Source organism: Jaculus jaculus, chromosome 11 (assembly GCF_020740685.1).
Source record: "Jaculus jaculus isolate mJacJac1 chromosome 11, mJacJac1.mat.Y.cur, whole genome shotgun sequence".
Lineage (NCBI taxonomy): Eukaryota > Metazoa > Chordata > Mammalia > Rodentia > Dipodidae > Jaculus > Jaculus jaculus.
The window spans coordinates 27,528,056-27,545,072 of record NC_059112.1 but is presented as its reverse complement, the minus strand read 5'-3'; the positions used below and the strand labels follow the sequence as shown (position 1 = coordinate 27,545,072).

The 17,017-nt window shown below is 46.0% G+C and overlaps 1 protein-coding gene across 1 annotated transcript in view; it reads left to right on the top strand.

Annotated features, from left to right (window-relative positions):
* The window catches only part of C11H4orf19 (chromosome 11 C4orf19 homolog), a 114,758-nt gene that overhangs the window by 72,735 nt on the left and 25,006 nt on the right, over positions 1-17,017 (top strand). Inside the window, exon 2 of the mRNA XM_004656110.2 lies at positions 13,489-13,534. The gene's annotated coding sequence lies outside the window, so the exon portion shown is untranslated. The remainder of the gene's footprint in view (positions 1-13,488; positions 13,535-17,017) is intronic.

Here is a 17,017-nt window from a genome sequence, read left to right as displayed (position 1 = left end):
CACCATCTTTAATAAAAGGATAAGAAAATAACTAAAAATACTCAAGAAGAGCTGGACGTGGTGGCGCACGCCTTAAATTCCAGCACTCAGGAGGCAGAGGTAGAAGGATCGCCATGAGTTCAAGGCTACCCTGAGACTACAGAGTGAATTCCAGGTCAGCCTGGGCCAGAGTGAGACCCTACCTTGAAAAACCAAAAAAAAAAAAAAAAAAAAACCATAGGGCTGGATAAATGGGTTAGTGGTTAAAGCACTTACCTGTGACTCCTAAGGACCCAGTTTCGATTCTTCAGGTCCCACATAAGCCAGATGCACAAGGTGGTGCATGTGTCTGGTTTGTTTGCAGTGGCTAGAGGCCCTGGCATGCCCATTTTCTCTCTCTCTCTCTCTTTGTCTCTCCCTCCCTCCCTCCCAACCCTCTCTCTGTCTCTAATAAATAAATAAATAAAAATCTTACCAAAAAATATTTTCAAAAAAAAAAACTCAAGAAAAGAGTGGCCCAGCAGCTGGAAAACCAATAGTACATAGCAGCTCCTTGTCACCAATTGCTTGTCCTGTGCTAATACAAGATGTATAGCCCATAGACATTATCTGCTCAGGTCTCATGCTAGGCTTCTTAAGGATGCACAACAAATACTGGAATGGGGCTGGAGAGATAGCTCAATGGTTAAGGCACTTGCCTGCAAAGCCTAAAGACCCAGGTTCGATTTCCCAGTGCCCACATAAAGCCAGATACACAAGGTGGCACATGCATGTGGAGTTCTTTTGCAGTGGCTGGAAGCCCCAGTGTGCCCATTCTCTCTCTCTGAAAATAAATAAAATATTTTTTTTAATATTTTTTGTTCATTTTAATTTATTTGTGACAGAGAGAGAGGGAGAGAAAGAGTCAGAGGATGGGCGTGCCAGGGCTTCTAGCCACTGCAAACGAACTCCAGACCCGTGTGCCCCCTTGTGCATCTGGCTAACGTGGGACCTGGGGAACCAAGCCTCGAACCGGGATCCTTAGGCTTCACAGGCAAGCGTTTAACTGCTAAGCCATCTCTCCAGCCCATAAAATATATTTTAAAAATTGAAGAATGTTCATCTTAAATGTTCACATTCACAAATTTGCAATGCTGAACATATGCACAAAAGGAATAGAATTGTGCTTGTCTCAGGATAAAATATTAGTTCACGGGGCCTGAAGATGACATTTAAAGCTGTATGACCCAGTGCTGAGCGCTCTTCCCGTCCTGTCAATGTGGGTCAGGGCATACATTTGGAAATACGTGTCAAGACTCTACCTTTGGAACCTAACACGAATGAGAGGCAGGAGTTCATTGCCCTCCTGTGCCCCAGAGTTCCTGCCAACCTATGCGGTGGTGGGCTTGGGCACATGCAGCTAGTCATGTTGAAAACCCCATGGTAAGCTGGGCATGGTGGTGTGGCACACACATTTAATCCCAGCACTTGAGAGGCAGAGGTAGGAGGCCATGAGTTCGAGGCCACCCTGAGACCACATAGTGAAATGCAGGTCAGCCTGGGCTAGAGTGAGACCCTACCTCAAAAAAGAAAGAAAGAAAGAAAGAAAGAAGGAAGGAAGGAAGGAAGGAAGGAAGGAAGGAAGGAAGGAAGGAAGGAAGGAAGGAAAGAAAGAAAGCCCCATGGTACAAACAAAAGGCTCAAAGTCTGAATTCTTGCTATACAATTTACTCAGTGTGCTTCCTGTGCAAGTTACTTAAGCTTGGTAAAACAATTGCTTTCCTCATAAAATGGAGCTAGAATTGCTTCTTCCACATAGATAATGGGATGAAAATGAGGTGCTGAAAGTGAAGTACCGAACACAGTGATCCCCCTAATATGCCATCACCCCCACCTCCATCACCTCTGTGATCATAACCCCACCATGATGCCACACAGCCATGCATCCAATCCAGAGCGCCAAACTTCATGAAAACCTGCCGAGGGGCTGGAGAAAGTCAGTAAAATGCTGCCTTGTGTCTATGAGAACCTAAGTTTGGTTCCCAGACCCGTGGGTGCGTGGGTGAGGGGGTGTGTGTGTTCTGCGTGATGATATGTATGTATATATGTAATCTGTGCATGTGTGATCACACTGCTTGGGTATGCCCCCTGAAGAGTCTCGTGGCCGGGAGCGTCCCCAGAGCCCGAGTTCTCCTTCCTTCTGTCCTTCCTCACCTGCCCCATGTCACCCTTGAGCGCATGTGTTGAAAGCTTGGCCCCCAGTTAGTAGCACGATTGTGGAAGGTTCTGTAAAGTTGAGGAAGTAGGGCCTCGCAGGAGGAAGTAAGTCATGGGCAGTGTGTCATTGAAGGTTATTCCTGGTGCCCAGTCCCTTCCTGTCCTCCAGGAGGTAAACACCCGTGCTATATGCCCATACGCCATGATGCTTTGACCAAAAGCCCAGGGCCAGACAGCCGTGCAGCGCGTCCTCGGACGCTGAGCCAACGTGAGCCCTCCTCCCTTCTACCCTGTGTCGCTCTTTCATGTGTTTTGGTCACAGCAAAAGTAACCACCACCACCTCACAGTGCCCGACACTCCCTACACACACCATGACAACAGGAGGAAAGATCAGGACATCAAAATAAAAGAGACCGATTGAGAGGGGGAGGGGATATGATAGCCAGTGGAGTTTCAAAGGGGAAAAAGGGGGCAGACAGGGAATTTCTTTTTCAACTTTTTTTTATTGACAACTTCCACGATTATAAACAATACCCCACGGTAATGCCCTTCCTACCCCCACTTTCCCCTTTGAAACTCCACTCTCCACCATGTCCCCTCCCCCTCTCAGTCAGTCTCTTTTATTTTGATGTCATGGTCTCTTCCTCCTCTTATGGTGGTCTTGTGTAGGTAGTGTCAGGCACTGTGAGGTCATGGGTATCCAGGCCATTTTGTGTCTGGAGGAGCACGTTGTATGGAGTCCTACCCTTCCTTTGGCTCTTACATTCTTTCCACCACCTCTTCCGCAATGGACCCTGAGCCTTGGAAGGTGTGATAGAGATATTGCAGGGCTGAGCACTCCTGTCACTTCTTTCCAGCACCATGATGCCTTCTGAGTCAGAAGGAGGGAATTTCCATGAGATATTGCTTACAATGATGGAAGTTGTCAATAAAAAAATAAAAATTAAAAAACAAACATGTGGTGGTTTGAGTCAGGTGTCCCCCATAAACTTAGGTGTTCTGAATGCTAGATCCCCAGCTGATGGAGATTTGGGAATTAACACCTCCTGGAGGCAGTGTATTGTTGGGGATGGGCTTATGGGTGTTATAGCCAGTTTCCCCATGCCAGTGTTTGGCACACTCTCCTGTTGCTATTGTCCACCTTATGTTGGCCACAGGGTGATGTCCACCCCCTGCTCATGCCATCGTTTTCCCTGCCATCGTGGAGCTTCCCCTCGAGCCTGGAAGCCAAAAGAAACCTCTTTTTTCCACAAGCTGCTCTTGGTTGGGTGCTTTCTACCAGCAATGCGAACCTGACTGCAACAAAACAAAACAAAAAATAAATAAATAAATAAGGGCTGGAGAGATGGCTTAGCAGTTAAGATGCTTGCCTTCAAAGTCTAAGGACCCAGGTTCAATTCCCCAGTACCCACATAAGCCAGATGCACAAAGTGGCATGTGTATCTGAAGTTTGTTTGCAGTGGCTGGAGGACCTGGCGTGCCCCTTTTCTCCCCCTCCCCTTTCTCTCGCTCTCGCTCTCGCTCTCTCTCTCTCTCTCTCTCTCTCTCTCTCTCTCTGTGTATGTGTGTGTCTACCTCTTTCTCTTTCTCTAAACTAAATTAATAAAACATTTTTTAAAAAACAAACAAAAAAAAGTAACCAATACATCTTGGGGAAAAACTGAACACATTTGACAAGGTTAGAGTTCTATGATCATGGATAACCTTTCTTTCTACTTTTTTCCCAAACTATGCTTATATGTATACATGTATGTGGTATACATATATAATGTAACATAATTTATGTATATATATATATACATAAATCCACATATATAATGTATGTCAGCTACATATGTACAAATATATAGATATAATAGCATATATAAAGTTTTGGAGGTTTTTTGAGAGAAGGTCTTATTTTCAGCATTTAGGAGATATAAAATGTACTTGTAAACAGAACAGATGCAAAGGAAATTAAATTTTTTTTAAATTTATTTTTGGTTTTTCGAGGTAGGGTCTCACTCTGGTCCAGGCTGACCTGGAATTAACGCTGTCATCTCAGGGTGGCCTTGAACTCTTGGCAATCTTCCTACCTCTGCCTCCCGAGTGCTGAGATTAAAGGCGTGCGCCACCACGCCTGGCGGAAATGAAATTTTTATGCTTTAAGAAAATACTAATGAGCTGGAAAGATGGCTTAGCAGTTAAGGAGCTTGCCTGCAAAGCCACAGGACCCAGGTTCAGTACCCCCAGAACTCACTTAAGCCAAATGCACATGGTAGCACATGTCTCTGGAGTTTGTTTGCAGTGGATAGAGGTCCTGGCATGCCCATTATCTCCTTCTCTCTCCCTCTCTTAAAATTAATAAATAGATAAATAAATATAAAATATTTTTTAAAAAACGCTGAAGGGGGCTGGACAGATGACTCAGTGGTTAAAGGTACTTGTTTGCAAAGCCTTCCAGTCTGGGTTCAATTCTCCAGCCACACATGTAAAATTAAACGTGCATTTGCTTGTGACAGCAACAGATTCTGGTGCACGTACACACACACACACACACACAAATAGCTTTTAAATACTTGAAAGTTGGCAGATGGGAAAGAGTAAACTTTAAAATCCATCAGTGGACAAGTGAACTTCACACTCCAATAACTGTGCTTTACAAAGGGAATCTTTTTTTTTTTTTTTTTTTTTTTTTTGGTAGAAATTCTAGATAGAAATCACCATTTTGTTCCCTTGCTTTCAATGGCCGGCTTCTTTGATCATGACTTCGCGCAATGAAAAGATACTTCCTTGTGCAAAGCAGTGGTTAATTTCTCATAACCTCGGACAACAAAGGCCCCTGTGTGAGGACCAGGAATTCCTCTTGGAATACAGGGAAGTCCCCCAGCTGAACCGTATCCAAGGAAGATGTTGCCTGCAAAGCTTGTTCAGAGAAAGGCGCCCTGCGTGAGATCTTTCCTTTCTATTCAGATACTGGCCCTGCTGAGCCGTGGGGGTGAGGGGCTCATCAAAGGAAACCAGAATACAAACCTGAATGGATTGGCCAATTACAGGAAGGTGCTGATGCCAACTCAGGCTTATCATGTTTAGAATTTAGTGTCATTTGGAAAGAAATCACTTTCCTCTTCATGAAAGGTGCAGAAAGTAGAAACAGATAATCACTTATGATATAAACTGAGAAAATGCATCCACAGCTAAGTTACAGCTGACTCAGTTCACCTCCACCTTGCCCACCAGGGATGCCAACATGGTGCCCCCAAGTTATGATTATAGACAGCCAATCTTGTGGCATCAGCCATAACATAGCATTCAAGGCCCCTCCCCACCCACCCTCAGGTCATGCCTGTGAATTTGCCTCCCACAAAGCTTCCCCAACCAACCACATCCTCCTTCCGCTCTTCCCAGGCCTTGTTAGGGGCATTTATGAAACAATATAAAGAGTCGGCCATGTCCTGGGATTTAGGTAAATTTTAGCATCTTTTTCCATCACCCTTCTCTTGGGTGCTTTAACAAAAGCCAGGAAATGGGGCTGGAGAGATTGCTTAAGGCACTTGCCTGCCAAGCCTAAGGACGCAGGTTTGATTCCTCAGTACCCATATGAGCCAGATGTACAAGGTGGCACATGCAGCTAGAGTTTGTTTGCAATGTCTAGAAACCCTTACACGTCCATTCCCCACCCCCTCTCTTCCTCTTTCTCTCAAAATATTTTTTAATTTATTTGAGAGAGAAAGAGGCAAAGAGAGGGAGAGAGAGAATGGGTGCACCAGGGCCCCAGCCACTGCAAACGAACTCCAGACGCGTACGCCCCCTTGTGCATCTGGCTTACGTGGGTGCTGGGGAATTGAACCTGGGTCCTTAGACTTTGCAGGCAAATGCCTTAGCCACTAAGCCATCTCCCCAGCCCTCAAAATATTTTTTTAAAAAACAAGAAGATAAGTGATGGACAGAAAGGAAAGGTGAGGAGCTCCTGCCCCCTTCCACATGGAGACACTTCTCCATTGTGTGCTCTCCTCATGGCTGGCAGTGAGCAACAGCCAGGATGGCAGCTGCCATCTTTGTGCCTCACCACCCTGCCAGTCCTGATTGGCTCGTGGTTGTACACCGTGCACAAAGGAACAAAGACACGCCGAGGCTCAGAGCTCTGTTCCCAGCCACACAGCTCATGAGCAGTGGAACTAAGGTTTCAGTTCAGAAGTTTCTGTCTCTAGCACTAGCCCAAAAGTGTCATTTCAAACATTCGCAGACTTCCAGCCACTCGCAGCATTTGCCCCTGACAAGTGTGGGGAGTCAGAGAGAATCAGTACATACCTTTCCTAGCTCCAGAGGTAGCTCCACCTGCAAAACTAAACTGCAAATGGCAGAGTGCTTAGTTGACTTGAGGGGTGGGGTTGAAAAGCCTCCTTATAAAAAGTGGTATATGGGGCTGGAGAGATGGCTCAGCGGTTAGGCGCTTGCCTGTGAAGCCTAAGGACCCCGGTTCGAGGCTCGATTCTCCAGGACCCATGTTAGCCAGATGCACAAGGGGGCGCACGCGTCTGGAGTTCGTTTGCAGTGGCTGGAGGCCCTGGCGCACCCATTCTCCCTCTCTCTCTCTCTCTCTACTTCTTTCTCTGCCTGTCACTCTCAAATTTAAAAAAAAATAAAATAAAATAAAAAGTGGTATATGAAATGAGTTTTGAAGGCTAGAGGCAAATTGTAATGTATTGATGGGCAAGGAGACCTGCCAACAGGAGGACTCATAATATGTATAAAGGCACACAGTAGAAGCATGACATCATTGGTGTGGGTGGAGCACAGCAAAGCCATCCAATTGGTAGAATCAGTGATTATCTGGGAAAGCCGTTGGTGCCGTATTATGGAAGGCCTTGAATGAATAGCTTAGGGTCTTTTATTGTGACAGTTTCCTATATGCATACAAAGCATTGTGATACCCCCCCAACTTACCCTCTCCCCCTCCCACCAAAAGTCTTCTTCCCATTAGAGTGCCATTCTAATTCCATGCCATGTCTATTTTTATTTTTGACCCACTAATTTAAATTAGGGCTGCTTGGACAATCCTGGGTGGGAGGTTATTTGCTAGGAGGGGACATGACTCCCCCTCCCAGCAATCATGGGCCCCTCCTGCATCTATGAGGAGGGATTGACAGGCTCAGTCATGTAACAGAAAACCCCACCTGCCATGTTCTGTGTGTATAGTGGATGAGTCATATCTGGAAGACAGCATTGCACAGCTTAGTTTCTCTCTCTTTCATGTGACTATTTAAACACTTCTTTTTTTTATTTTTTTTTCAGAGAGAGAGAGAATTGGCACACCAGGGCCCCAGCCATTGTAATCAAACTCCAGGCGCTTGCACCACCTAGTGGGCATGTGCAACCTTGCCCTTGCCTCACCTTTGTGCGTGTGGCTTACATGGCATCTGGAGAGTTGAACATGGAATCTTAGGCTTCCCGGGGAAACGCCTTACCTGCTAAGCCATCTCCCCTGCCCGACTTTTTTGCTTGTTTGTTTTTTAGTTTATTTGCAAGCAGAGAGAGACAGAGGAGATAGACAGCCAGATACATGTGTGCCACTTTGTGCATCTGTCTTTACATGGGTACTGGGGAATCGAACCTGGGTCCTTTGGCTTTGCTGCCAAGCACCTTAACTGGTAAGCCATCTCTCTAGCCCCAAGCCCAGCTTTTTAAACATTTATTTGCATGTGTGTCAGTGTATGCATGGGTGTGCCAGCATCTCCTTCTACTAAATGCATGAGCTGGTTTTTGTGTCCAGCTCTACATGTATGTTGGGCAATTAAACCCCAGCGGATGGGTTTTGCAAGCGTCTTTAACTCCTGAGCCATCTCCCCAGCTCCAAAGCCCCACTTCTCACCCTTCTGCTCTTACGTTCTTTCTTTTGCCTCTTTCTGAGGTCCCTTGAGCCTTTGAGGGTGTGGCATAGATGTCATGCATAGCTCTGAGCATAAGCTCATCACTTATTCTTGGTAACTATATCATTTATGGATTTCTGTAATCACATGAACTCTGGGTTTGAAGCTATGAGTAGCGCCACTCTATGGAAAGAGTTATTTAGACAGTTGTTTGAGACTCTGTCCAATTATAATCACAGTATTGTATTCCCCTGTAGGACCTATGTCCCTAGCCACAGACTTTCAGCCAGATTTACAGAAAGCAGGCATGATTTCCCTGCTGTAGAGTGAGCCTTACACCCAATCAGAGAGCAACTGGTCACTCCCGTAACTCTCCTGCCACTATTGCATCCGTGGACCTGTCTTGTCGTGCGGTTCAGTTGTGAAGTACCCAGGGTCCACAGCCAGGCAGGATTATTACTGACTTTTCTCCCAAGGCATTTTGCATAGCACTTTCTGGCACGCGCGCGCGCACACACACACACACACACAGCTGGTAGGCACTGAGGATTCATCCTCCTCTGTTCCATCTTAGTTTCTCAGGGTCCTGCAACCAAAGTGTGTGGTGTCTTCAGCGATAAGGGCTTACCATCTAATTTTGGTGGGTAACCAAAACCAGTGGCAATAGCCAATATTGTTTTGGGGGCATCTGTGGCCTCCCCAACAAATGACTCAGTGGGAGCTAACTCATCCCTGGCAGTGAGATTTTCCATTACTACTATATTATGGCTTCTGAAAACAGTTTTAACCACCCATGTAGGAGACCTTCATTTAAACGCTGTTCTTTTGTTGTTGTTGTTGTTGTGTAGTTTTTAAATTTATTTATTTATTTGAGAGAGAAAGAGAAATGGAGCACCAGGGCCTTCAATCACTGCAAACGAATTAATTCCAGCTGCCTGCACACTAACGTGGGTCCTGGGAAATCGAACCTGGGTCCTTTGGCTTTGCAGGCAAGTACCTTAGCCGCTTAGCCATCTCTCCAGCCCTAAATACTTTTTTTTATCCACTCAGTGTTTTAAGTTGGCTGACCATGTAGTAGGTTCACATATGGATTAATGCCTTGGCAAGCAATGCAAAGTCGCTCAGGGCTCCCTCGCTTAGGAGTGACTTAATGAGAACTCATCTTTACAAGCCCGGCTCTATCCGTGTATTGCATCGTAGTTTAAATGTTGTCTTCACTGGAATGGAGGCACCCTCATCACTTGAAACTGCCACGCCCAGTCATTTCCTGTGAGGTACTCTCTCTGGTCATATCATCTGCCCATCCCATGATATGCTCTGTGGTGAAACAGGAGAGAGATCTGTTCACCTCTCCTACCCTGAATCCCTCGCCCTCCTGCTTGGCTCAGTTAACTGCTCACTGCACTTGCAGACAGACATTAAAGACAAGAGTCCAATGGTGCAATGCCTTCTTCTAAACAGAAGCAAGGACTACATGAATTATCAGTTCCTATCACATAGCACTCTAGGAAACAAGGCAGGAGCTTTTATTTTATTTTATTCATTTTTTGTTGTTGTTTGTTTTATTAAAGTAGGGTCTTGTTCTAGCTCAGGCTGACCTAAAATTCACTATATAGTTTCAGAGTGGCCTCAAACTCACAGGGATCCTCCTACCTCTGTCTCCCCAGTGCTGGGACTAAAGGTGTGCACCACCACAGCCAGCTAAGTCAGGAAGGTTTGTAACCTTGAATAAGTCACTGACACTCAGTTTCTCTGTTGCCTCATTTTCACACTATGCCCTCGGCCTTGGCGTGGCTGGTGTTGATGTCCTTTCTGCAGAAATGTCACATCACTTGCTGGCAAAATATGGACCTGATACTGGGGATGTGGAGGAGGAAGAAGGGTGCAGAGGTGGACCTGGAGCTTATTCTACACAGAAGGCAATATAATTGAACCTGAGAGAATGTTAAGACTCGCTTCTATCCTCTGCATTAGTACTTTATACCTTGGGTCCTCCTCTCCCAAGGCTTTCCACTACTCCTGTTTTGTTGGTGGTGGTGGTGTTTTAAGGTAAGGTCTTTGTATTAGTCAGGGTTCTCTAGAGGAACAGAATTACTAGAATGAATTATTTTATAAAGGGAATTTATTGGATTAGCTTACAGTAGTCCAATAGCAGTTGCAGGCCTGAGAATCACCGAACCTGGTAGCTGCTCAGTCCACGTGGCCAGATGCCTCAGCAGTCCCGACCCGGCACTGCAGATGGTGCCGGAAAACCTGGAGGCTTCCTGAGGAGCCACTGGGTTTCGATCCACGTGGGTCTTCAGTTGAAGTTGGTCTTTAGTCCGTATTGGTCTTCAATCCACGCTAGAAGGTAGGGAGCAGCTCCGGCAGCCAAGTGGAAGGAAGAAAGGAAAAAGGGAACCCTTCTACCCAGAGCTTCCTTGTATCAAGTCCCTCTCTGAGCGGGGCCACCCACTCTGGGGGAAGGGCTCACCCTGGGAGAAAGACCTCCACCTTAGTTGATCCTTCCTAGAAGCAGCCTGTGGATTACTAAACAGATCAAGTTGACAACACCTTAACTATCACAGTCTTCACTCTAGCCCAAGCTGACCTGGTATTCCCTCTAGTCTCAGAGTAGCCTCGAACTCACGGAGGTCCTCCTACCTCTGCCTCCTGGGTGCTGGGATGCCCAGCTCTTTCCATTTATTTTGCCCAAAGTCTTTCCCCTCACCCATGTAAAGATCCAATCCCTGTCATCTTGGTCTTCCCTCTTCTGGTCTTTCTCCTTGGAGTGTCATAATCTTCCAAGTAAACCCTTGTCCCCTCCGAGTCTCCTCTTGCTCTTTTAAACACTACACATCTAGAACACCCATCCGCCCATGCACAAGGCTGTCATTCTGTAGGGCATGCCACGCAGTGTCCCATTCACTGCAACTGCCTGGTATCTCATAAGTAGGAGCTCAGAATTAACTATGGGAAGCTGGGTGTGGTGGTGCACACATTTAATCCCAGCACTCTGGAGGCTTAGGTAGGAGGATTGCTGTTCATTAGAGGGCACCCTGAGACTACATAGTGAATTTCAGGTCAGCCTGGGCTAGAACAAGACCCTGCCTCAAAAAAAAAAAAAAATATATATATATATATATGTGTGTGTGTGTGTGTGTGTGTGTGTGTGTGTGTGTGTGTGTGTGTATACATACATACATACATACATACATACACACACACACACATATATACATTTATTGATTGATTGATTGATTGATGGGCTGAAGAGATGGGTCAGTGGTTAAAGGTGCTTTCTTGCAATGCATGATAGCTTGGGTTCAATTCCCCAGTACCCTTGTAGAGCCAGATGTATAAAGTAGCACATACATCTGGAGTTCATTTGCAGTCTCAAGAGGCCCTAGTATGCCCATTCTCTCCCTCTCCCTCTCTCTCCTTTCTCTGTCTCTCAAGTAAATAAAATACACATATAAAAGAAGTATGAACTGGTGGCTAAATAGAGACTACCTTCTTTGTCATGGTTCCTATGCCTAAAGACCATCTGCCACCTTGGTTTCCCATCTGCAAGGCTCACATGCCCATCTGCATTGCCAAGCTGCCCTCTGACCCCCTCCCAGTGCTGAGCCTCTGAAGGTTTGGCTGGCATTACCTGTGCCCTGCACATAGATGATTTGGGTTCTTTACATATTTCTTGCCTCTTTGCACTCCCCAGCTAGATAATTCGTCCCTGAGGACATGAACTTTAACCTTTTTTATAACCTCAAGTCCTGTTTTTTTGGCATTGACTTTTTTTAAAATATGTATTTATTTATTTGAGATACAGAGGCAGATAGATAGAGAAAGGGCATGCCATGGCCTCTAGTCTTTGCAAACAAACTCCAGATACATGTGCCACTTTGTGCATCTGGCTTTACATGGGTACTAGGGAATCAAACCTGGGTCCTGGCTTTGCCAGCAAGTGCCTTAACCACTAAGCCGTCTCTCCAGCTCCCCCAAGTAGTATCTTTATTTATGTATTTATTTGAGAGAGAGAGAGAGAGGAAGAGGCAGATATATAGAGAATGGGCATGCTAGGGCCTATAGCCACTGCAAACGAACACCAGACATATGCACCACCACGTGCATCTGGCTTACGTGGGTACTGGGGAATCAAACTAGGGTCCTTAAGCTCTGTAGGCAAACGCCTTAACTGCTAAGCCATCTCCCCAGCCCCAAACATTTGCCTTTCCTTCCTAAGTTCTACATGTCACTTTCATCATAAAAAGAGATGTTTTCTAAATTCTGCGCATTATTGAATTGTTAAACATTTACACAGTGAGACTTTGCTTGACACATCGCCAGAAAGTAAATTCTTTTGACTACTCCCTCTCTTTTCCTCCTCTCCCTCCTTCTCTTCTGGTCTTCATTTCTTTGTTAGTTGAAGATGTATCCATCAGAGAAGAGACGTGTAATGTTAGCCCCAGGAAGACATAAAATATCTTAGTAGTCTCACGCTGCTGTAACAACATGTCACAGGCAGGGTGGTTTGTCAACAGTAGAAATATGTATCTCATGGATCTGGTGACTGGGAAGTCCAAGATCAAGGCCCTAACAGATTTGGTGTCTGCGGAGGCCCCGTGTCCTGGGCAGCCATCTCTTTACTGTAACCTCACTGGGTAAAGGGCTCAGACACGTCCCTGGGGCCTGCCATCACAGCGTACTCACTTCCCAAAGGCTCTGCCTTCTAATCCTATCACACGGGGAGTTATGGTTCAATATCTGAATTTTTTTTTTTTTTTTTTGAGGTAGAGTCTTGTTGTAGCCCAGGCTGACCTGGAATTCCGTATGTAGTCTCAGGGTGGCCTCGAACTCACAGTGATCCTCCCACCTCTGCCTCCTGAGTATATGGATTAAAGACGTGCACCACCATACCCGGCTCTCAACATCTGAACTTTGAAGGGAGATCCAAACATTCAGACCATCATAGATAGTCTTGGTTATGGAACAACCCCAAAGTGCCTCACGTGTGATCATTTACATGCTGCGCCATTTATTTATTTTCCCTTGCAAGCAGAGAGAGGGAGAGAATGAGAATGGGTGCACCTGGACCTAGTACCAGTGCAGATGAGCTCCAGGCGCATGCGCCTCTTTGTGCATCTGGCTTTACATAGGTAGTGGGGAATTGAACCCAGGCCATCAGGTTTTGCAAGCAAGTGCGCTTAACCACTGAGCCATCTCTCCAGCCCGTGCTGTACCATTTAAATCTCATTGCAATCTCACGTTGTGCAGGCACGCCGAAATGTTAGTTAATTGTTAATTGATTGCTAAGTGTCAGGGGCCAGGCTGCCGCTCAGGCCTAACAAGCATTAGGCCTCTGGCCTGCTTGACATCAGAGCCCTATGTCCCTCAGGAATGTCCCTGTCACCTTCCCAATGCAAGCCAGCTGTGGGAAGGAGAGACAATATGCACACTCAGATGTCACCCTTCTTCTTGTTGCAGGAGGAGAAGTTAGATTAGCAGAGACTCTGGACGATTTCTTCAACAGGTAAGCTGGCTGCCTTTCTATGCTTTTGAAGGAAAATATTCTTTTCACTTTCCATTAATTCTCTATCATTCAGTGGTACCTTTTTAATTGGTTTGTTTGTTTGTTTGTGATGGGAGTAAGGTCTCACTCTAGCCTAGGCTGACCTGGAATTCACTATGTAGTCTCAAGGTGACCTTGAACTCACAGTGATCCTCCTACCTCTGCCTGGGATTAAAGGCGTGTGCCACCATGCCTGGCTAGTGGTAACTTTTTGTTTGTTTGTTTGTTTTGTGTAGGGTTTTTATGCTAGTTTTTATTGCCTCAAACACTAAAGCCAGGGGACAGAGTGATTCCCAAGGTCTGTTTCTTGCTGACTCAGATTTCAGTATAATTCTGTTTTTCTTTTGCCTTCTGTGGATGGGGGAGAGAATTGAAAGTGTGTATGGTAAGCCGGGCGTGGTGGTGCACACCTTTAATCCCAGCACTCGGATGCAGAGGTAGGAAGATTGCTGTGTGAGTTAAGGCCTCCCTGAGACCACATAGTGAATTCCAGATCAGCCTGGGCTATAGCAAGACCCTATCTCGGAAAATAATAATAATAATAATAAATTTCATTAAATTAAAAATAAATAAATAAAAGTGTGTATGGTGAGACATCCCAACCACATCCTCACACTGGGAGATTTCTAGTCAGTCTATTCCCCAAGGAAGCTGAGGAGGTCTCCAGTGAAGTCCATACCCCTAACATAGTGGCTAGACTGCCACAGCTTCAGCCCCCAGGGAGCTTGCTAAAAGTGCAGCTTCCCAGGCCCTACCTCAGACCGTGTGAACCTGAAACTCTCAGGTGTTGCCCAACCTCAGGTAACTTCCCACCTATTCACAAATTGAGGAAATGCATTGGCTGTTATAATTTCCAGCACTGAGAGATGGCTTAGCGGTTAAGCGCTTGCCTGTGAAGCCTAAGGACCCTGGTTCGAGGCTCGGTTCCCCAGGTCTCACGTTAGCCAGATGCACAAGGGGGCGCACGCGTCTGGAGTTCGTTTGCAGAGGCTGGAAGCCCTGGCGCGCCCATTCTCTCTCTCTCCCTCTATCTGTCTTTCTCTCTGTGTCTGTCGCTCTCAAATAAATACATAAATAATTTAAAAAAAAAAAAAAGATTTCCAGCACCGATGCTGTGAGATTCAGTTGTTTCATGGTTTACTCAAGATCACCCAGTTTCTGACAGCCCACTGCAGAGCCTGTTTCTTGGCTCATTTTTACATTCATTCTCTTCTTTTCCTAAGTGCAAGTAAGACACAACGCGTCCATTTCTTCCCTGCACTCTCACACATAACACCACACTTATGGAGTAAATGTGTAAGGCTTTTGCACATCCAACAATTCTCCAGCACTGTCTGCCCAGATTAGCATAACAATTTAAGGCACTTATGCCAAGCATGGTGATGCATGCCTTGGATCTCAGCACTTGGTGGGTAGAGGTAGGAGGACTGTGATTTTGAGGCCACCCTGAGACTACATAGTGAATTCCAGGTCAGCCTGAGCTAAAGCAAGACCATACTTCAGAAAAGAAAAGAAAATGTTAAGGCTAGCCACACAGACTGCCTCCACTTCCACTGCTCCTTACAAATCTGGACATCCAAATTTCTGGCTGACTAGTTCGAAGTCAGAGATCCCAAGATGCCCTCTTTGGGTTCTTAATTTGTTTCAATGGCTCACGTTTAACATGTAACTCAGAGAAATATGAGTTACAGTTACTGGTTTGTTTAAAAGGATATGATCGGGGCTGGAGAGGCTGGTTTAGTGGTTAAGACGCTGCCTGCAAAGCCAGAAGACCCAGTTTCAATTCCCCAGTACCTACATAAAACCAGATGCACAAGGGGACATATGCATCTGGAGCTCATTTGCAGCAGCTGGAGGCCCTGGTGTACCCATTCTCTCTCTTTCTACTTTTCTTTCTCTCTCTCTCTCAAATACATAAAAATAAACTTTAAAAGGATATGATCAAGGATTGGATGAACAAAGAGACGAGGGACCCCAAGAGCCAGGATTTAGGACCCATGGAGTTAGGCTCTGCTATCTCTCAACACACAGACACACTCACACCATCCTCCCAGCACATGGGAACATTTATATGCCCAGAATCATTGCAAATCAGATTTTCCAGGGTGTTTGAAGATTTCATCTCCATTCCCCAATAATGTGTACACACACACACACACACACACACACACACGCACGCACGCTCCCCTGAGGCTGGTACTGAACTTTCCACTCAAGACTTTACGCAGCACCTCTAGTGCTGGGACCCATCCGCGGCTCTCTCGGGGGTCCCCTCTCTAAATCACCTCATCATCATGAACTCAGGTGGGGGATCAAAGGGGTTCATTATGAATCGCCAAAGATGCCTCTGTGACTCAGGAAATTCCATAAGGTTTTAGGAGCTCTGTGCCAAGAACTGGAGACAAAGATCAAATGTGTTTTCTATTTGACCGTAGCTCCCTGTATGATTTCATGTGCTCTTGGGCCAGACCTTGTGGCGATGCATACGTGAAAGTTAAACTGATGCGTGCTAAAGCCAGGGGAGCCACTGATGGGTCCAGGCAGATTCCCTTCCAAGGACTGGTGATGCAGCACGTGTCTGCAGCAGCAATCACTGGCTGACAAGCTGAGTTGAGTCCTTCCCCAGTCATTCTTAGCGTCCCCCCGCCCTGCCCTACCCACCTTTTTGTGATCTGCTCAGTGTGAGCGGCGTGGTGTTTCAAATCATGCTCTTATGATGGTGGTCACAAGTATAGCAGACAAGGAAGCCAGGCATGGAGACGCATACCCGGCTGGGGCAGGAAGGTCGTGAGCTTGAGGCCAGCCTGGACCGTGTAGTAAGACCCTGTCTGAAAAAGAAATAATAAATGAATAAATGTATTACAGAAGGTTCCTACATGTAAGATACAGTATGACATCTTCATTTCAGAGCTTTAAAATCATCTTATCAAGTAAACTCTGTATTTATTATTCACCAAAGTCCATGTGTCCATCATTTATAAACTAAAGACCATCCCAGAGGTTATGCCCTGGGCTCCAGCTAGGTTAACATCTTGGGGCTGCAAAGATTCTCTCAGGAAAACAAACTTGGTTTGAATTACATCGACTCTTGGTTCTTCATGAACAGAGTTCTCCCCAAGTTAAAGAATTTAGGGGGCTGGAGAGATGGCTTAGCGGTTCAGCGCTTGCCTGTGAAGCCTAAGAACACCGGTTCGAGGCTCGATTCCCCAGGACCCATGTTAGCCAGATGCACAAGGGGGCGTACGCGTCTGGAGTTCGTTTGCAGAGGCTAGAGGCCCTGGCGCGCCCATTCTCTCCCTCCCTCCTTCCCTCCATCCCCCCCCCCTCATCACTCTCAAATAAATAAAAATAAACAAACAAACAAACAGAGAATTTAGGGGATGCATCTAATTCAAGGCCACTAATGAGAACTCAATGGTTGTAGATCAGATTATGTTACAGTGA